This window comes from Diorhabda carinulata, chromosome 6 (assembly GCF_026250575.1).
Source record: "Diorhabda carinulata isolate Delta chromosome 6, icDioCari1.1, whole genome shotgun sequence".
Classification (NCBI taxonomy): Eukaryota; Metazoa; Arthropoda; class Insecta; order Coleoptera; family Chrysomelidae; genus Diorhabda; species Diorhabda carinulata.
Window position 1 is genome coordinate 5209075 of NC_079465.1, and position 23431 is coordinate 5232505.

At 31.0% G+C, this 23431-nt stretch overlaps 1 protein-coding gene across 3 annotated transcripts in view; it reads left to right on the top strand.

The window, feature by feature from the left end:
• Positions 1–23431, top strand: part of LOC130895135 (transcription factor SOX-13) — a 227393-nt gene that overhangs the window by 156696 nt on the left and 47266 nt on the right. The gene's annotated exons all lie outside the window — the stretch shown is intronic.

A 23431-nucleotide genomic window follows, 5' to 3' on the forward strand; every position in this document is an offset into this window, starting at 1 on the left:
TTCTATTTCTAGTAGTATTCATTTCTTCTCCAAATTCTTCACAAATTCATGTTCCGTGTTTTCCACTCTTCTTGTGTTTTATTTTTGCTAGGGATATTATTTACTTGTGTTTCTTATCATCGATCCATGCTTCCTCTATTTCTTTTTTATATGTTGATGTAATACTATTTGTATAATATTATCCTATTTTGTATATTTATCCTTTTTTGTATTTATTTCATTCTTTTCCTTTCTTTTTAAACTTCCTGTCAAGTCCAAAACCTTCTATTCTATTTCTAGTTGCATTTATTTTTTCTTCAAATTCTTTACAACTTCATATTCCTGTTGTTTGATTAGTCTTTTGTTTAATCTCTTTCCGTTAATATTCTTCTTCATTTTATCGTCTTATTAATAACATCAAATTATCTATAAAAAATGGAAAATTATAAAACAACGTGGTTATACAGTGTAGTTAGTTATTAAGCAGTCTCTTTATATAATTATAGAACGTAATTTCTTATTATCAATTCCTTTTTATTTCCTCTGTTAGCGTAGAAACAAAAATAGAACCATCAAAAAACAACTCATCTAAATCCCTTTCTACGAATTTCCCTTTCATCTCATAATTCCTTTTATTTGTACGTTCCCGTTACTAAATGCATTGGTATCTGATGAATTCTCATATAGCACTAAAAAGCGATAATCAGATATTCTGATAATATTGTACAAAGCTACCGAAATAATACGCATTAAAATCACAGTCGGATTACGAGCATAACCTCTTTGAACGCGTTACGCCTGAGAAAATTCACAGAGGGCGTCGGAAACAACTGTTAAGGGTTCGCGTCGTGTTACTCTATTGTTTGAATACACTCAATTAGTGAAAAGCATAAGTTTTATGACGAATAACGAAACGACCCTAGGAATCGTGTGATTCGATTTGTTCAGTGTTTGACTCGCCCAAACATATGTCGAATAGAATGGCAAATTAGCAAAATTTATAGCTTAGTTAATCACTCTTAGAAAATTTATTTTTCCAAAATTATTTTCATACATGTGTGAATGTAGATACTAAAAATACTGGAAATCAAATAAACATCTAATGATACCTCAGTACAGAAATTAATTATTTCAAAAAAGATGATGTCAGAATGTAATAAGAATCAAAACGAGTAAAATTTTTTTTGTAATTTCGGGAAATCCACTGTGAGCTCTTTGCCGAATTGAAATATTAAAAAAAACAACTAACCTATCATAAAACAAAGCATCTAGGTATAATATCTGCCCGAATGCAAATCCACTGCGGCTAAATGGACTTGATGCAAGCTTGTTGGAGAGACAGCGCTTATTCGGTGGTCAAAAACTGAAAAAACAATAGGTAAGAAAAATCAAGCTTAAAAGGATAACCTGTCTATGCAATGTCAACCTACCCTATTACAGCCTTAGAGACGATGCAGAACTTTCCTTCTCTTCACCTCAGATTGAAGAAAAAGCCGTGACAAACCAATAGATCAAATGGATTGCATGTTGGACAAATAAAACCCATTCGAAGTGGTAATTAACGACAGTTCGAAGCGAAAGGAGCTGGATTTAAATACCTCTAGGAACATCACTCACCATTTTCCAGTTAGAACTGAATGAATGGCTAAAGAATCAGATGGAGCCTCACTGGACACTCCACGCCTAAGACAATCCAAGAGATTTATAACCACATCACCTAAAAAGTCTGAGGACTACTTGAGGATCAGACATGAAACTGATGGTCGGAATTTTGGAAGCAGAATGATAAGATGTAGAGTCTTGTACAATATATCTTCTAGGTATAGGTGAAGAGTGGCTGTAAAGCCTAAACGACTTTCCAAAGCAATTTACAATTATAAAACGAAAATAGTTTAAGCTATAGACATAGACTTTAGAAATTATTTTTTTTTTTTCTTCTTTTATTGACTTTATCAAGAAAGTTTTAATTCTTTTTAACGTTGATAAACAGCATTATATTCAGTTATATTGAATAAAGTTTGTATGAGCTTATTGTCATGGAAAAGCAAGGGTAAAAACAAAATGGTACCAAAAACTCTGTACTCTTCTTTCTCCTAAATAACTTAGAAGTCCTTATTCTTATTTGTCTGCAAACTTCCATAGCCATTCGTTTTCTGTTTGTAGAATTTTTTTTGAGGCGATGTGAAAAATACGATTCCAATTCCCAATTATATTGACCATTTGGTTAAGAATTTTTTGTAATTATCCCTCAAAATCGCTGCAATAACTATGGATCTTCACTATAAACGCAATTTTTGCCATTAAATAGAATTTATTAAATTCCCTCGTTCTCTACAAAGGTGTATAAACTCGCTCTAATTCGTACTAACTCAGATCGGGTCCGAAAATAATTTATTATCACTATTCACTGCAGAATATGAAGTTTTCAAGTATATAGATAAAAGAAAAAGGACTTTTAAATTAAATTAAAGATCTAGTGATATTCTCATAGGCTAAAAATGTTTTTCATTATATTATTTCTGCGTTATTGATAGTGTCACTGCGTTTTTGAAAAAACTAAACTAAACAAAATTTTATTTTGTAATGTCTTTTGGAATTTCCACCACTCAGTATTTATACACATTTTTAGACAACAGCATCATACTAAATCTAGAAACGTTTCGAAAATTCGTTACATTCGAGATAATCGTTTATAATGGCACTTTGTCTGTCTTATTTGATGAAATCTCGATGAGAATACAGTCATTCTCAACTTATAACATTGAGAATGGAATTTGTAAATATTTACTAAAACACCAGAAACATACATTCGTATTTATATTGGTTATATTAAGGGGATTTGGAAAAACTTGTGATTCATACGATTGTGAGATAATAAAAGAAATTCTAACTACATTTAGAAACCATAAGAATATATAAGTGTTTTATGCATTCGTGTAGGATAAATATTTTGAAAAATGAAGTGCATACGGCAATTAATTAGATGATACATTCCAATGCGAATAATGATAATTACTTTTATCTATGTTCACTTTGTTTTAAATAAACATATTGAATATTTCGTGTTGTATTTATAATTTTTTAGAGCATACAACTTCAATTACTAGTACGTTAGCTAAAGTTATAAATATTGCACCATACCTCAAACATTTTTTGACTAAATGCAGTAATTTAACAAAATGGTAGAACTTTCAGGCGAATCAATTTGCTTACCAATTTGTCCCTTTGACGAATGATATTTGAGAGAATAAGACACGCACTGAAACCACAATGAAATAATCATGTTATAAAGTTAAATAGAGTAGACCTGTCTTGTTTCGGTGTTAAATCGACGTACTATTACTAAAATTTGATTTGGAATTATGTTTAGATCAATGAGCATAATAAGTTAATACCATGGTTTTCAGTTCTTCGCTTATAGCCCGTCAAGTAAAAACCCGTCAAGAAGCATTATACAAATCTAGTAAGGCAACTTAACATCAACACCAAAACAAGAATAAAAACAGACTGTGGGCTAACAAGAGAACTCAAAGTCTCATCCGGCATAAGACAGGGAGATAGTCTCAGCCCATGCCTTTTCAACGTAATAATGGACCAAATAATTGAGAGCGTAAACGAAGTTAATGCAGGATTCGAAATGAATAACCGTCGCCTGAGAATCCTTTGCTACGCAGATGACGCTATACTTATAGCTGAAAATGAAGACGATCTACAACGCCTCCTTCATAAATTTAACCTGACGGCACAGAGACTTAACATGCAAATCTCATGCGAGAAAACACAAAGCATGGTAATATCCAAAGACCCAATAAGATGCAAGTTGGTAGTAAATGAACGCATTATAGAGCAAGTAATGAATTTCAACTAATTGGGCGTAGAAACAACGAGCAGCAGAAACATAACGGACGAGGTAGATAAGCAGATCAAGAAAGCAACTAGAATATCGGGATATTTACGGGACATTATATGGAGAAATAAATATATGAGCATAGAAAGTAAGACGCGAATCTACAAGATCTGTATCAGACCCATACTAACCTATGCCGCAGAAACAAGGGCAGACACAACACAAACAAAGAGAAAAATGAGTAGAGATGAAGATATTACGAACAATAAAGGGTACCACACTCCACGATAGAATACCCAACACAGATACCTTAAGAGAACTGGGAGTACAAGATGTCGTTAGATGGGTAAGAGCAAGACGCCGACAATGGAGAGACCAACGAATGGCTCCAGAACGGATTGCCAAATGGGCCAAAACACAGAAACCAGACACAAGACGCCCAATCGGTAGGCCCCCAAAACGCTGGTACGATAGCTGGACATCGGCGTCACAAGAGGGCAGATGACAGACCTGACAGGACCTCGTCCTACTACAAGAAGTAGAAGAAGAAGAAGAAGAAGAAGTAAAAATATTTTTGTCTTTTTGGAAAAAGATCTTCAAAGAGGAGGATGTTTACTAAAAAACATTTCAGATTCCCAGATCTGTACCACCTTGAAAGCGAGTACGTCAAATAAAAACACCTTTTTAAGGTACTTAAAGTAAATTTAAAAATCTAAAAAGAGCATGGTACATTCTAAACATTTTACTGTTAAAATTTTTCATTTAAGTGAATTTTTCAATAAACTAGAATATTGTTAATTAGGAAAATCTTCTCAAACTTCCTTCATTGTTTTCAATTAAAAGAATATATAGATTATTGTCGTAAAATTTGATTGTTTCGTGGAGCCTTATTCTATAAATACAAAAAAAGATTTGCGTCATAGAAATTTTAGAATTATAAATACTTTACTTAGAAAATACCAAAACTTCCTGTATGTCCAAAATCGCGTCACTTTCCAGATTTAGTTCCAAGTGACTTTTAGATATTTCTAATTAAAAATTGAGCATTTTTTCCATTCCTGAGTCAAAAGTTCAGAGTTCCAAATAGGAAAGCAATTATTTTTCTCGTTCTAAAAAGGCCCGCGAATAAAAGGCAATCATCAAGGTCTCGATCATTGTTTTTCTCGTTTGTGTCAACATACACGCCAAATTAGGTCGCTTTTGATCCGCTAGTTTTCAGCTACTAAGAAACTTCCTGTATGTCCACAACCTCTTCACTTTCAGATTTAGTTTCAAGTGATTTTTAGCTATTTCCAATTAAAAATTGTACCTTTTATCCATTTCTGCCAATGAGAAGGACGCGACAGAAGCGTTCCAGAAATGAGTCGTGGATTCAACAAAGTACTTTTGAAAATTTGATGATTCCAGTTTCCTTTTTTTTCCACTAATCACAGTATTTTGGAAATATCTATTCTCACTTATAATAACATTCATATATCATTATATTTTTCATTTATTTTGCATTTTATTGTAATAAATGTGAAGTAAATCCATTTATCAATACTACATACTCCATAAATTTAAAGAAAACAACCTTCTATAACGTCTTACAAGCCACATGGCATCTAATTTTTTACTATTTCATAATCAGAAAGATTTTCAGGTGTCTCTATATCTAAAATCGTCTTCTAAGAATGAACTAAAGGCACAGTATCAGCTCGGCGACACCTGTTAATTATTTAATCAAGGTTGAAAATCTTGAAAATATTAAGAAATACATCGTAAAGAGTTTTGTTAACGGTATCTTATTTAATACTGATGTTATTAAAATATATTTTACAACATGAATATTGTTACATGTTAATATGTTAAAACAGATTTATTAACTGAAAAATACTGTATAACGTTAAAAATAGTTGTAGTATTTCAAAAATAATTAGTGTTATCAAAATAGCGGTTTGTTCATCTGATTTGACGAGACGAATTTCTAAACAATCTTAAGAAGTTATTTCCACACAATTAATACGCGCAGTAGGTATACCATTGAAAATGTTATAATTGCCAAAACAAATGTTATAAACAACAATGTAATTAGTGAAAGGCCGCACACGTTGATTGTGACATCAAAACCTTTGGTTACGTTCTTTAAAAGTGAAATCCAAATATTTATCATTATTTTGTAAATGCATTAGACATTTTCTCATATTTTACAAAAAAAAACATAATAAAGTTGTAATATTACCCAGAACCTTTTGATTAAAAAATTAAACAAGAAATTAATGTCATTATTTTGATTAAATTATGTTGCTCCAGCTCTCAGTTTTGTCTTTTTTATTAACAATTTTCTGACTGTTACGAGACTGATATCGTTTTCGTCTATGTTTAGTTTCTACCTACACTACCAGTCAAGTTTTTGCCCGCCCCACAATACATTCATAAAATTTCAAATTAATACACTTTCATCAATACAAATTTCATATAATCAAGCGAAGGTCGAAAATAATAATGCGATGAGTTGAAACTTGCAAGTAGCCGCTGATTTGATTTAACTTTAACTGTATTTACAGTATAGTCACAGTTAGCCCTTTGAGACGTAAAAACTTGACTCATACTTTTTAGACCAAGACTACATCGTGACAAAATATGCATCCACCAGGAGCTAGCGATAGAAAACTTTCAGGACGGTCTCAAAATATCAAAACTGCTGAAGATAAAAATTATCGATGCCTCACGGGCCCAAAGAAAGCAACTCAGATCAATGAATCTATAGATCTGGCTCTAAGTACTTCTACAGTGGAAAGAAGATTGAAGGAATGGTGGAAAAGAAGAAACCTCTTCTAAGGTACCAAACTAAAATTAAAAGGTTGCAGTGGACTAAATAAGTGAGTGATGAGTCATAGTTTGAGGTTATGGGACTAAGAGAAGAGCAGTTAATGGAAGAACGGAAGCTAAATCCATATATTTGGGGATGTTTTGGGGATGTTTTGGAAGAAAGCGACTTATCGGCAGAAAGTTTATTTTCTAGCACGACTACGATCTCAAGAAGTCATCGAAGCTGTACAAGGAGTATTTGAAAGAATTGGAAAGGAAGAATGTACTTTATTGTACTTTCAATTCACATTTGGAATATCCTGAAAAACGAATGGAACCAAATAGACGACCATCATTGGTCGAAAGAATGCCAAAATTGGGCTTCGAAGTAATAAAATCAAAGAGGGATTATCAAAATCTATCGTATTGTTTTTATTTGTGGTGTATCATGCAAACTATGGGTGAAAACTTTTAACCGTTGGTGATATTTCAGAAAGTTGTGAAAAACTACCATTAAGTCTGACCGCACAGATTCAAGAGACGATAAAATAAATTAACGTCGACAAATTAACATAGAAATAATAAAATCTCATAACTGAAAATTGTTACAATTACATTGAAAGAAATATTCGTTAATAATCTGGAAAATTGAAAACAAGTAAAAAAAGTCGTGACAATCTTGTCGCGAGAGACTATAATGTTACGAACGCGTCTCCGCCCTGGAGCCGATCCTGTCTAGATGTAGTGGAATTCTAAAATTCGGCGAAGGCGCTCGGCGCCTTTGACATGTTTTTTTAAAAACTGCGGAAATATTACTTGACACTCAAAATGCAAAATTTAAATTGATTAATAGATAACTTACAACATGAATATCAATGCAACTACAAAAATCACAGCTCCTGCTTATTGTTGGAGAATAACAACTGACAAAAAATATTGTAATTATTCATGTTGATCTATAAATCAATATAATTTTGCAAGTTGTCAATATCAAGTAATATTATATAACCACTTGTGATCTTGACAAAGATAATAATGTAAATTTATTAAATTAATGCACGTTATTGTCTTTGATAATTGAGTAAAGGTCCAGAGGTACATACGTAAAAAGTTGTTAAAAAATTATTACGAATTGATTTGGAAACTATTTGAATTAATTGTGAATCTATCAAAACTTCTGTTTGATTATTCTCTCACTTTTTTCACTGTTACAAACGTCTTTTATTTCATTTTCAAAATAAACTTACTTCTCACGAGTATTTATTGATATTTTTTATTCAAAATTCTCATTGATAACTCGACTAAGAATGGTACCTTTCGCTTACACTGTTTTCATAAACTTATTGTTAGATGTCACGAAAAAAGCTTCCAGACTATTTTCGACTTATAAAAATTGTAACCTTGGCGATGTTTCTTTTTATCTTTCCAACTTTTTTCTCTACCACCACAAAAGGAATATTAAAAGTAAATTATTCAGACACACTCCGCTTGACTTGTGTTTTACATCTTTGTAATGTTAAGGTTTTATAACACATGACATAAAAGCCGGAAATCTTTTAAAAATTCAAGTCTTTTCGTATTCACCTTAACACTTCAACTTTGGTTTAAGTTTACATGATTAAAAAAGCTTAACAGAAGTTTCTGTTGGTACTTTTTATGTTTTCATTCGTTCTATTCAATGAAAAACCCAAATATTTCATATCAAGCTTTTTGTAAATAATTTGATGTAGCTTGTGTCAAAATTGTAAATAGAATGAATCAAAGACTAAAAATTGGTACAAAAACAGTTTGCTAATAATAAAATACTAATTTTGAATACATTATAATACTATTTATGTAAATTGTACAAATTATACAATCACAACATAAATAACTTCAACTGTAAAGCTGTCTGTTTAATTATCTGTAATAAAAATTTGTACTTGGTTGTGTTAATGTTTAAAAATAATTTAACCAAATGTACTTACAATTATTTACGTATATAATTGAACGTTATTTTTATTGTTTTTTAAAATATATCGATAATTCTTGAAACCAAAAAAACATCTTAGGAGGATAAAGCGCTGATATAGATTGCACACTCATTTGTACCTAAAAAGTAGCTTATTTCACACATGTACTAAAAAATAACAAAACATACTTGTATTGAAATGTTTCTTTTTCTTATATTTGGTCTCGAACGATAGAGGGAGTACGCGAATACAATATGAATCTGGCTGGATGCCGAAAAGTAAAAGGCCAAATTTAAGAAGACTGAAGAAGTAAACAATATGATTTTTTGAGGTTATATTATTACTCACAATAAAAATTGAAAGTTTGTTGTGATTTGTGTTCAAATACATAATAGGGTCTACAAGATAATTTAAACGTTAAAATTCAGTGTTATTACTAGTACTGGGTAATGTATAAAGTAGTTGAATAATAATTACTATTACAAAATAACATATTTTGTAGGATTTTCTAACTTTTCAGCACACGTGTTTATATACTTTTCAACACATGTGTGATATCGTTTAATTGACTTTCTTAGTTAAAAAATGTGTTTTTTTAAGAATTTTTCACGTGGTCGTAGAAAAAAAAGTGTACACAACTCGTTGGAAAGTGTATTTCGCACTCGTTACGTTTCACCAGTTACAGTAACTAGTTCGAAATATATCATTCTTCAAACTCGTTATGTGATATACCATTACGGGTAATCTGTGGTCGGGAAGGGAAAGGAGGTGAGTTTTCAAAGGTAAAAACAGTTTATTTCGATTCCAAGCAAAACTAAAAGTCCCATGGAAAAAAGTCAAGTAGCAAAGTTGTAGGTAATAAAAAGATCTGCAGCTTTTGTGTCCACACATTTTTCACCTAACCTCAAAATTTATGTGAAAAATTCCAATAGCTGAGTTTTTGGTTTTTTATTTTTATCATTTATTCATAAAGTCGCCATATTCAAAATTCCTATGTCTTTACCTAATCATACCTCCCCATAATTTTGAGCCACTAATAAAGTTAATCATTAAGAAAATAACCAGCTATTATCAGTATATTCCCTGCAACAGCAAATAGTAGCAACTCATCATCAGCTGTACGTATGATCATCCAGCACATGTTCGAAGTAGTTGTTTAGAAAACAGTACTCAGTTGTTAACTGAAGAAGTAACAGATTTCCATGAAGCTAAAGGATTAGTTATTGTAGCTGGATTACGAGAAATATTTACGAAGCTGAAAACTGTGAAGTAATTAAACTAAGAATGTTTTGCTCCTCGTATATAAATCTTTCTTCACAAAAGTGCACTTCATTTCATTATAAAAATATATATTACATATTTGATTAATTTGCTTAAAACCTCTTGAGCTATATATAATTTCTATGAACTTTTGAGAAGAAAACTGAAATTTAACGTAATTGAGGTTATGTAGAAAGTTTACGTTCTTCTTCTAAACTGGACACTTACTTTATCCATAATATATTAAATGGGGAATTCATATGTAATACGGCAAGTAAACTGCACTGTCTTTAGTGAGTACAAAAACTTTTTTGAAAAGAATCATATAGAAAAATAATCCAAGAACGAATATACGCGAATGTGACATGGAAGAATATAAGCCGTAGGCGGAAGACTCCCAAAGGATTTGTCACGTCAGGACGTACAATACACACAACTCATAATGCAGCTCTTTGGACAGAGAGATGACACATGGGATTAGTTCCTACACAAGGACTTTACTTTTCTATATAATAACTAATAACGCTGGAGTATTAATAGTTTCATCTGAATGTTGTTGACAGGTTGCAGTTGAACCATAACGGATTATAATTTACTAAGATAAGCGTATTATAAAAATGGAATAGTGGATATTCACAAGGTTTAGGTATAAATTATGTAATGTATCCGTTAATTGGATATTTCGGTGGTATTTTTAATTCAAATCAAGTGACTGATTATCATTAATAATATTGGAAATTGCGCATTCTATTAAAGGTGTTTTTGACAATTAGATTTCTAAAGTATGCTCAAAATTTGAATATTTGGGACCTAATAATAATCCTTAGCATCAAACTGTTGTCTTGGAACCACAACTTGCAACTTAAGCAATCAATCAAGTCAAATCTCACTATACTAAACTCATCAAAATTGTGTTAATAATTATGGTAACTAACGTTTTCATGTTCGAAATAACTGGAGATTGATATGCTCAAACATTTAAAAGTTGTGACAAAGAAATCATAAATAAGTCTCGGCACAAAACAACCAAACCTCATCTACCAAATTGTAGTCTTGTAACAAAAATTTTCAACTTAGGCACTAGTTAATTAAGTAAAATCTGACAATCCTGGAATTGAAACTGCCACAAAATGTTTTTAAGAATTCAGGTGTCTAGAACATATCCATGTATGAAATATCTATCTATCTCAAACTTTTGAAAGTTGTAACAAAGAAATTAAAAAGAAGTTTTAACTTCAAACACTAAATTGAAGTTTTGGAACCACAATTAAGGCTCTAGTCGATCAAAATAAATCTGACCTCTCAATGCTACGAAACTGGGCTTAGAATCCCAGAATCTCACTTCAAATATCTCAAAGAATTTCTTGAGTATATCTCTCCTATCTTATTTACCTTTTTTCAATAATCCACCTTCTTAGTTGCATAATGCTTTTTGAGTCAATGCTTCAGAAACTGTCGTTAAATGGTTTGATAATTTAAGATCATATTGATTTGAGTATATTCCTTGAGCAATTTTTCCAACTTACTAATAAATTTCTTCGTTTCTACCACTAGAAATATAAAATCCTCATTTTCAGTTCATTATTCCTTACATTGTTTAAGAAGTTTACTACTTTCACTAACCTCTTTAAACCACGCAATAGACGCCACCTCAATTTGCATAATTTCAGAAAGAAAGTTTATATGATTCCTTCGAAGTTTACAAAACACTGATTTTCTGCACATATAACCTCATAGCAGAAAACCTTCACAACATTGTTCTTCAATTATTTGGGGACCAAATTTGAAGAATATTTCCCAGCTATTGTGACTGGGTGAGTTATCCTGATGTCTCGTCTACACTGCAGATTCCCACAAAGTTCCACCAAATATTTGTGAAGTTACGTTATAGAAATAGGACTATATAATGAAGCAACGGGATTAACTCGTATACAAGTAGAAGATAGTAATTTTGAGACCATACACTCATATTTTAAATAAAATTAATTTTACTAATTATTAATGCCGTCTTGTATCAATACCTACTGTCATTTTGGATATAGTATATAGAGGCTGTTATCCTAATGAAGAACCAACCAAACTTCCAAGTAAAAACAAAGTTTTATTTCATTTTCTTTGATCACTCGACACACTATTATAGTACTTAATTCTTTATAGGTCTTTTTATTCGTTATGGAGAAAGGTGAACGTCTGTTTTTCATCGTTTAACTGTTAACCATCCAACTTATTTTATTTGACTCATTCGTGTATACAATGCACTTGTTTTGTTTTGTTGTTCGTTTGTTTTTGTAACCAGCAATGAATTCACTAGATCCTATTTGATGTTGCAAACAGAAGTTTTGACTGGAGTATATTAAATTGAATAAGAAATGTTTTGTCATGAAATAAACACTATTGAGCTTTGTTTGAAAAATACTATGTGGTGTTTCAAAACTTTACATGTCATGAACAGAATAATAATATTGTAAGTTTAGATAGTACAAACATCACAGTGTTAGGAAAATAGATTAAAGGACCATCAACACAATATGAAAAGTATAAAACTTTTGAATGAGATTAAGCATGAGGAGTAAAGTATTTGAGTCAAATATATTTTCCATATCTATGAATAATTTAGATAAATTTTTACTGAACTTGAATTTTAAGAGTTAAAAACAGTTCTATCTATATCTAACAATAATTCCATTTAAAATTATATCTTTGTCAAATCTTTTGTAGACAAGTATTCCATTAAGAAATAAATACGTCGTCCAAAAAGTTTTTTATATTTTTTTTTTTCATGTAAAAATGTCATTAGTGCTTGTAATTTCCATGTTCATTAATATTTGACACTCAAGTTAATTGTGTAAAATGAAGTATGGATCTATGACACTTGGTGAAAGATTCTGTAAAAAATTCTATATTTTTAAAAATAGATTGAAACTGTGTGTGAAACAAGAAAGATGATTTGTACTTCTAGACAATGAATGACTTGATACGCCCAACATGTGACAGTGTACTCATAGACACGTGTGTAAGAGAAAATAGAAAAGAAAGGCGTTGAGAAAACATTGGTGGCGAGTCAAGAAAGGTAAAATACAACACGTGCTCTTATTTAATGGAATGAAAATGCAGTTGAAAATTCACTAGGTACAAAAAATAGCGTTCAATTTACACCGTGTCATTATCAAAAAAAGAAAATATCCACCCTGTGGCAGAATAAAATACAGAATTATGTTAACAATCTCCTTGGTGTGGAAACTGGCTCGTAATTTTGGAAGATAAATCACTAGAAGAGAAAGAAAATCACCATTTGAAAGTGTTTCAAATTGAAACATCTGTTAAGTAAAGTGTAATAGTTCAATTAGATATGAAAAACAAAAAGTTGTGCGAAAAGATTGTAGGGAAATCGAAGAGAAAAGATTTTTGGTTTATAAAATCCTACCTGATAATCTTACCTATACCTCTGAACGGCACATTTTTTGACCCCCATTTAGACCCATTTTTAGACCCCCTCCAATCTTTTCTCTCAACCATTAGACGGTATATAAATGTTTTCTTGTTGAATTTATTGATTACTGTCATTGCGTTTAAAAGTATTTAATCGTCAATCGCTTTAGTGATTTAGTTATTGGAAATAAACGGAAAGATAGTAAAATTAGGAGATTAAATCAACGTAATCTTCATAAGAAAATTCCTTCGTTGAAACAAAATTTTACAGAACAACTACAATTTTGATTATTGCATAGTTGCCTCAACAGCATATTTTGAGGTCTTTTTGACTATGATCTCTCAACTTTTAGATGGACTTCGAGTCAATATATGGTGATATTTTTGATTTAAAATAAAAGAAAAAGGCCACATAAGATTTGAAATAACATTGTTTAAAGTACTTGCACTTTGTCTAATTTTCAGCTGTTTCAGAGGTCGTAGGGCATTTCGATTATACCTCTCCTTCAACTAACTCATTTCCACTTTCAATAATTCATATGAATTGAATAAATATTATATAATAAATATAAATAAAATTTGATCGCTACCTCGGTTTTTCTGAGGTAATTTCAGTAGCAAATGAGAGGCTATAATAGATTAGTTTTTGCATAAAAAAAATTATAAGCAATACCATTTCATTAACAAACTCACCCACTAAAATATTACTAAAGTCACTTCACATTCTAATTATGTTAATTAAACGATAAACGTGTCTAATATACTTCGAATCCACGGATCGATGATAATAAATTCTTATATATACAGCTTATATAATGACTTAAGTTCATATTAAATCTTTTCTAGTATGCTACGTCTATGACCAGAGTGACAATATTAGTTTCAGAAAAACATCATATAGAGATGTCGTCTGTCAACCGTAAAATTCATAGCGACAACTTGCCTGATTCTTTTATCCCTGAGGACATTTTCCCAAAGTCTTGACGAATAAATGTCTCGAGGATCAAAGAGACACGCTAACGTTGGATTATGAAAATTTCTAGGCTCTACAAAATTAATTTCAAATTAGAATTGATGTTTTTTTTTGAACTTATTCTCTCATTTTTATGTATCAAAATTGTTAACTAACTAACTATAATGTTTCTTTCTCCTTTTATGTCATTTTAACAATTGAATTGAAACAAAATTGGCAAGTTCCGTTATATCACAATCAAAATCAATTTAAATCGCGTTCTAACTTCCCTTAAGTCAACTTCACGCCACGCTTTCTACAACGAGAATGGGTAAGCACTAAAGCGAAGCGTCAAAACCATGAATAGAGCAAAGAGAGCATTGTATTCGGCGTCCCCCGGAATATGAATTATGATTTATGAACCGATATAGAGCCGTCAACCAACCACGGTTCAGGGTAATTAACTTCTATCGCGGCAAGAAGAGGGGAAATTTTGTTTAGATTAACCATTATTAACCTGATGTTTGGTTGGTTTAAGATGAAATGCGATGACAGGAAAATGGAAGCGGTTTTAACCACTTTTGTGCGAAGTTGTTGGGTGTTGGGGAGGATTCGAGGCGGAAATTATAGATTAAGGCGGGTATAATACGGTTGATTGTGTTTTCGCCTAATTACCTTTCAGAAATTCTTCTCAATACCAAAGAGAAAAATAAGTTCAATAAAGAAGAATCTTCATCATATATATTTACAATAAGTTTACTTAAAGTATATTATTATGTAAACAATCGCTCAAGTCTTTCTTCTTCTTTGATTTCTACTCACTATTTTCTACAAGATCCTGTTTTCCGGATAACTTATATTTCATACATCATTTTTCAACTCAAAACTTTAAAGAGCTTGTCTCTTTCTATACTTCCATTGGAGAAAACTGGATAAGGACTTTTCGGAAACTATAACCCCGGTTCAGGTAGATCATAGATTCACATTGTAGTAAAATTAATAGCAATAACAATATCGACAATACTGTACATAAATAATACGCGGAAAAACTTTATCACTTAGCATCCATTAATATAACATCTAATGTATCAACTATTTTGTCCACAAGATTATCAAGAAAATTTTTTTAACACTAATTGAAATAATCAATTATCTTTATGGTTCTTCGAGCCGGATTACCTTCAATGCCCGCTCATTTTGTAAGCCGCTGTATCGAGTCGACGATTTGAACTTTTAGAGACTTCATGGTCACAATTTGATCAGTTTTAGAAGATTATATGGTCCAAAGAAAACATTACACAACTACACACTATACACGGAATAAGTGGAATGTGGTCTCTTTCAACTTATTGCTGGAAGGGATGAAATTTAGAAAAAGTATTTCAAATAATAATACTTTCATTTTGACTTTCAAAATTTTTCTTATAATCAAGTTTTCAATGTTTAAATTAAGCCTTCCGCTGAACCACTCATAACTGACTTAACGCACTGACGTCAGTATATAGTAAGCTTGTAAACGATTAACGGCATCAAAGTGATTATAAAATGTCTTTTAAAACTAATTATGGGTGGTTTAGAGCTAAAATTTCATTAAAATCATCTGAAAAACTATCTATTGACGTGCCTAGAACAATAAAGGAACAAACAAAGAGGTTACAGCCTGCCGGAAGAGATCCAGGAGCTCAATCAACTTTAATTTATATATGTGAAGATCACTGATTTATGTACCAATTATTATATATAGTTTTCTCCCTTTATAATAGATATTTTCCAAAGGAAAGAAATAAAAATAGAGATACAGTGATAGCCAAAACAAATGGAATTGTTCACTATATACTAACGTCCTTAGCAACTGATTGGTGTACTTTTAGCCATGAATAAAATTCAATATCGTATTTGCCACCGTCCAATAAAAATCACGACCATAAACGTAGTTGAATATGTGATAAAATTTTAGTTTAGCGATACGACTAATAGTTAATAGTTTCGAAATATCCCAGAAGAGGCAGACTCAAATCCGAAATTATAGTGCGATTGTTCTGATGGGGTACTAGTAGACGTAAATCGGTCGACAGATTATATTTTTTTCTTTGTAATCATGGGTTAAAAAGTCAATCGAAGTCACGTTCTTTAGAGGACACGTAATTCAATATTTGTTAAATATATCGAAACAACAAATAACATTGATATGTAGAATTGATCGTTTTTATGCGTTAAACTCCTGTCAAAAATGTTTTAGAATTATTTTATGAGAATTCCAAATTGATTTTTATTGCCAACTGGAATTTTTTTATTCGGTTTCAAGTGCTAAAAACTTGTAATTTAACATCAGTACAAAATTAAATAGACACTATAATTTTTTCTAGTTATTTTATTATTCCCAAAAAAAAGTTTTTATTGCCTCAATTTTATGGGCGTCTGTATCATTTCGAGTAGAAATAAGGAAGTTGTTGAGTCGACAACTTTATTTTCAAAAATATTTCAGGTATTATTATTTCGAAAATTACTAAAGTCAGTTATTCAACTAAAATAGAAACCTATAATTTAAAAAAAAGGACGGTAATTAATTAAAGTAGTTTTGTCATTTTGTGGTTTTTCAAACTGAATTTTTGGAACGAGCTTGGAATAAGTTTAGTATCTACAATTTCGTTCTATTTTATAAATACTAATATTTATGTTATTCGGAAATAACTTTTTACCTATTCGTAATAAAAAAAGATCTTCATGTTGACATTTCCTTCGATATATAATGTTCTTTTCTGGTTCCTAGAGTCAGATTTTGAACTGATCTGATAAATTGCTTCTTAAATAACATACTTTTTTGCTCATGAAAATTTTATGATTAGATAAGCTGCCTCATTGCCACATAAAATAATCATATAAGCAAACGGATGTCGTACTGAGTTTCAGTACTTTCAGTTTAGTTTAGTATAAACTTCAAACAACTTTTTTATTTGAAATAGAAAATAGGGACAAAATAGAAAACAATTTGTATTACACTTATTTAATTAGACAATTTTGTAGCACTTGTTACTGTATGTGACTTATTTATTTATTTATAAAGGACATAATCCATATCCACATATTTCACTCAATTAAAATCTAAAACACCTAAAAACAAAAGAAGTAATAGTATATATCAAATATCTCCTAATGATTTTGACGCTGTCTACATAGGGCAGACATCGCAATATTTGGAAAATAGACTAACAGGTCAACAATATGATAAAAAATTGAAACTGCATTAACGAAAGGGATATCAAAAAACATACATTCAATTATAAAAATTCTTGAAACGGAATCAAATACACATCACATACGAGTACATAAAAACGAGAAAGATATGATAAAAAAGACCAGAATAATTTAAGTAAAATTTATAGTTCTATTTTATGAATAGAAAATAGAAGGCAGCTAATTATTTTTGAGATGTAAAGACTGAGGAGTTTTCACATTATATCCCACTGTATAACTCCACCTTATAAGGTATATTGTTAATAATAAGTAGAACTAAAATATTCATAATTATATTTTGAAATTGCTACTTTAGTTAAGTTCTTTCCGCAAACAAAAGAAAACGTTACTTTCAACAATTACATTATAAATAGCTTGTGTTTCATAAGTTTTTCTGAAATAAATTGATGTATGCCACTTACTTCTACAGTATTTTTTTTCATCCTTGTAACATAAATTATTATTTATTATTATTTAATTCTTTTTTCTAATACTTGAAACATTGTTTTTGTAAACAATTCCGCAATAAAATAAAAAAAATGAGATAATTTTCTGACAAATTCCAGTTTAATATGCAATAATTTTTCTTTGTGTATACAGAAACCAACGATTAATGTACTGAAAAAATTCAAAGTAAACAATAATTGTTCAAACGTTTCCGAAGAGTTAAAAAACCCCTAATTATACTGGCGAAACTTTGAATTGCAAACTCCACAAAGGAATATCAATATGAAATCTCCATTGACCACAGTCTATTTAGACTCTTAATATTTACAAATGTTTTATTTGTCTTTTGCTTTCCCTTGGAAGGTAGGGGACAACCCTTGTTAGTCCTAAAATAACACAGATAATTGCACAAAGACGGTATTAATTCAGTTCATGGAACTTGATCAAAAGTATCTATGAAATGTGAATGTTGTTTTTTTATGTAAAAATATGTATTCTATGCCTTTTTTAATTTGTTAACGCTATATATACTCTATCAAAATGAATTCTACCCTGACGTCGTCTCCAACAAACATACGATATGAATAAATACGTTAGGAAATGGCTACTGTTACTTAACCGTTTATAAAGAAAATTTTACTATTTGAATATCTTGTTATAGTATTGTAACGTTTCTCGGGAAAAAGGTTCGTGTGTGAAATTGAAGTTTACACCACTTTCTACTATAATGAACACTTCACAATTTACACTGCACTAAGACATCACATCTTTACTGCCCAGATTACTTTTACTGTTCACCGCGTATCCTCAAAGCTTAACCAACTCCTATTTTCTGAGCTTCTGCCTCATATATGTTCTTGCATTAATTCTAGACATAAAGTGTCTAGTAATAGACAATTTGTATCTAGAAACTTCTTCCCAATTACAGTAAACTTCTTTCTTGATACATCTGGAACATTAACTCAACACTTAGTTATCTAATAATAGATGGAGCCACACATCATCTTTTATAGTTGAGATAGAAAATAGTAGTTTAAATATTCGCTGTAGGATTTTTTTATTCGCTAATAATCTATGAAAAAGGGAATCTTAGCATGCTCTGAAGCAGAGTAAAATTAATTCTTTTAAAACACATATGCTGGGTACTATGTAATACATCTTGTAGGTTAGGTGAAGTTGGTACCAGCAATGTAGATCTAGAATGGACATGGTTAACTCAAGGGCCTGAATCTCATTATGTTATCTCTATTATCTTCAATCTATAAACTTCATAGCTTCTAGTCTAGAATGATATAGTTCACTTCTTCTGTTCCCTCGATATAATCTACTGTTAGAGACAATTACCAATATTACAAATCTCATAGAAGATAATTGGAAAACTAATGAATAATCGTCTATTGTTTAATCTAAACATAAAATTTGGTTTCCTACATCAATGATAAATTTTTTACGACTTCGGTTTTTCGTGATTTCTCTAAGGTCTTCGATTGTGTTGATCATAAAATTCTGATTAACAAACTAGAGTAATATAACATCTGAGATGTTCCTTTAAAATGGATTGTATCTTATCTTGAATATAGAAAACAACTGGTATGAGCTAATGGTAAAGTTTCGAGTAATTTCATTTTACCATTGGTAAAGATCTCATTACTATTAAGTCCTGGTCTGACTCGATCGGGCTCTCTCTAAACACTTTCGTTTTATCCTACAAAGTGTTTCTTAAAATTGATCTACATATTGACGGTACCCTTCAATGGTCTGTACATTGCGAATAATTTATCCTCTGCTTTTTTGCCATTAAATCTGTGTCCAAACTGCTCGATTCTCGTGCTACTTACTATTCGTTGTTCGATGGTTTGCCTTTCTGGTGGTTTTGAAATTTGCACCTTCTCGAATCTATCTTTAAATTACAAAAACTATTCGTTACTTTTATGGTTTGTGTAGTAGAATGCATTGCGAATTCTATTTTAACAAAATTTAGCTCTCCCCGCTTTATATTCCAGAATTCGTGGGTTTGGTTCGCAAGCACTTTCACATTTATTTACCAATACATTTGAGAATACTTTTGATAAGTTCCGGAGAGTGACAAGCATTTTTGCTTGAAAGTCCTTATTATTCTGGGACAGAATTCTACAATCTACCATCATTTTGTCCTAATAATTGTAAAATTTTCTTGTGACAATAAAATTTATCTCTCGTCCTCTCTCTTACTGTGTCGTATCTTGCAATACTTGTTCGTTTTCACTCCCTATTTCTGAAGTATTCTACCAATAGTAAAATTATCAGTTATCGCTTCAATGGTCTACAGAATTCAATGTTCCGTAATTCTCATTATCTTTTTTATTTTCTCTTCGTTAATCCTCAGTCAAACTACTCTAACAGCGTGCTAAAAACACTCACTAGTCTTCCTTATTACGTAAATAACCGCTTGATAATTCTGAGCAGTGTTTGCGAGTATAGATCCTGAGAAGGTTATAGTCGTAGTATCAATATTTTGTAATGCGCCTGGTATAATATTCATCGATGGTCTTAAAAATAGGAAAACCATTAACAGCGGTTATTACGTAGCGTTGTTTGAACGTTTTAAAGATAAAATTGCAGAAAAACAGAAGAAGTAAATGGTTCTTTATTAATACAATACTAAATATCAATGAAAACAATGGCAATATGTAATGAATTTGGTCTCCAATTACTTCCGTATCCACTGTATTCTCCAGATCCAGCCCCCAGGGACTTCTCCCTCAAGAGGATGAAGATTTTTTCTATGATAGTCTACGAACATATCATTAGTCCAGTTCCGACTGCATAGATCATTGATTCTTTTCTGCAGGTTAGTTAGTTGTATGTCTATAATCCTTTTTTCTTTTAAACTTGTTCTAATTCAACCAAAAAGCGATTTTTGAGACTAAACTTTTTATAAAGAATTCTATAAGCCGCTGATTTAGGACTTTTCTCCGATTATTTTTGTTTGTTTCTTTTTGCATATCTTCCCACCATACTATTGAAACGTAGATTGTGATAGGCTCGTTTTTACATCTTGTAAATATGGAATTATCTTCCTGACATTCTTCACTTTTCAGGTTTTAGCTGACCTACTTTCGTCTTTTTACGTTAACAACAACAAAAATCCTTAATTCAGTGAAATTTATTCACTATATAATTTTTGTCATTTCTTTGAAATTTATTACCCATTCTATATCAAACATGAAAGAATCACTTCCTCAAAGTTCACATTTGATGTAGTATTCTTTGAAAACTACGATCAAAAGGCGAATACCAAGTTATTAATCATAATATAATAGACAAAAATCAAGTCCCAGGAATACACCCACATCATATTGTTCAAATAACAATTGTTGACTGTTGGCCAAGACGATTTTTTACATAAATTAATATATTAAAGATTGTTTCGCAAAATTTGTGCTTAAAATCACATCTGGCAAGCATATGTTTGTGATGCTGATAATTTAGTTTTATTATGTATTAGCTGCTCTATGTGGAAGGAACATCATCATGTCACAGTCTAGTGTAGTTTCGAACGTATGTACTGCATAAAAATTCATTAGAACATTGTATATTTTGGCGCTGCCACCAAATTGTTGAAACACATCGTGATCTCCGCGGCTTACGTTCGTTAGATGATATAAAACAGATCTCTGGAGCACAATATTCTATTGTTCCTTGTCGCTTCCTCACAGTGATTCACAAAATGTTTGGTACCGACTGGAGAAACGGATGTTTTTAAATATCTGTAGACGTTGATTTCCATTTAAATCGACGTTGTTTTAAGCAAATGGAAGATTTATTTTTCGATTTTTCAATTAAATGAAATTATAAGCAAACCAAATAAACAATCTATTTTTATTCCCGTATATCTTTTGTTAATAATATACACAATTATATCTTTTATATTTACATAGATAACGTTTTATTTATAATGATAGAAAATTGAGAAAAACGTCAAATAAGTCCTATCAAAGTGAAGTCTTTTGTCTATATTCATAAATTCTCATGGAAAACCCTCAATCTTCCAAATGAAATATCAGAAAACTGTTATTTATATGAGTTACCGATAATTTCAATTCTACTAATAGCAAATTTTAATAAATCAGCATAATATTAATGAATATAATATTTCATTTCTCAACAATTTTGGAGTTTCCATGACGTAAATCATCTATTGATTCCAACATATTTTTTATTCAGATTCAGAACTCTAGTGGCATTGAATATTTTTATTTAGGTATCATTTCCTTCATTGGGCTTCGTTTGCTTATACAACAACCATATAATATATGTATATACTGCGAACCAAAAGATTTGAGCTCTCTTATCTTGCTGCGGTGCCGTGGATGCTCAGTATTTACTGCTGATCTATTAATCCCATTCTTTTTAGAATGTTCATGATGTGAAATGTTTCTAGCTGATAAAGATTCTCATCTTCTATTCTATGCGCTCGACAATGTGATACTGGTTTCGTTTGCTATCTCAGCTAATCCTAAAGTCTTCTGGTGTATATCGAGGCGGCAAGATATCAAAAGCACTCCTGTTGGCAATTGTTCTCACTGAAATTGATATCTTCTTTGGTTATAGATTCTCAGGCATATCTTTGTCTGGCTCAACCCCTACAAATTGCTCCAGTAATTGTGTTTTTCTACATACTCCCTTTTAAGATTATTTTCCTATAGCCGATTCTACAGAAATATCCAGGTTCTACGGAAGGTTAATCCGGCACTACTTCGACAAGTCTATCTCCTTTTTTATTTTTCTTCACTCTAGTATGTCTCGAAATTTATTGGAAGGTGACTTTATTCTTATTACCTAATTCATTTATCATGTCCATGCATTTACTAAACAGCTTGGATCTTTGGACTTTGAAACTCACAGCTCTAATGGCTGCTTGGCTATCGGACAAGATGATAATTTCCTGTTTGCGATCATTCCTTTCTAAATTGAACTCGATATATTTTTCAATTCAATACACTTGAAAAATCCTTGGTGTATTGCCCAAGCTTTCAAAGTGTTTTTGGTGTTATATTTCAGTTGTTTGATTTTTGTATCTGTTCAAGTAGAATTTGATGTTCATTTCTAGTATACTGTTTTGATCCCATTTGTTCTCACAGTCTAGTTTTAAGGTAAATTTGTTGACAAAACAAAACTTTTTTTATATCTCATCTAGTAAATGCTCATCAATTCATTCTAAAATTCGTGTTATTTCGGTATCAACAATTTTCCTCATTAGTTATATAAGAAGAAAATAATAACCAACGATATGATGATAACAGTTTAGAATATCTAGAATGAGGCACTTTCGAGAGTTACAAATCTGGGCAGATTACGTCTAATTAATGTTGCGTTTAGAAGCTTAGAAGCCCAGCAATCCTCAATTTATGAATACAATAGACTAAGAAGTATTTACCGTGCAGATTTGTCTAAAATTATAACATCAAAGCCTCTGAGAAAAACTCATAGAGGAAGGGAGTGGGCTTTGAGAGGAAATGTAGCTGAAGTTCAAGAAGTAGTACCGGAAAAGCAAATGAC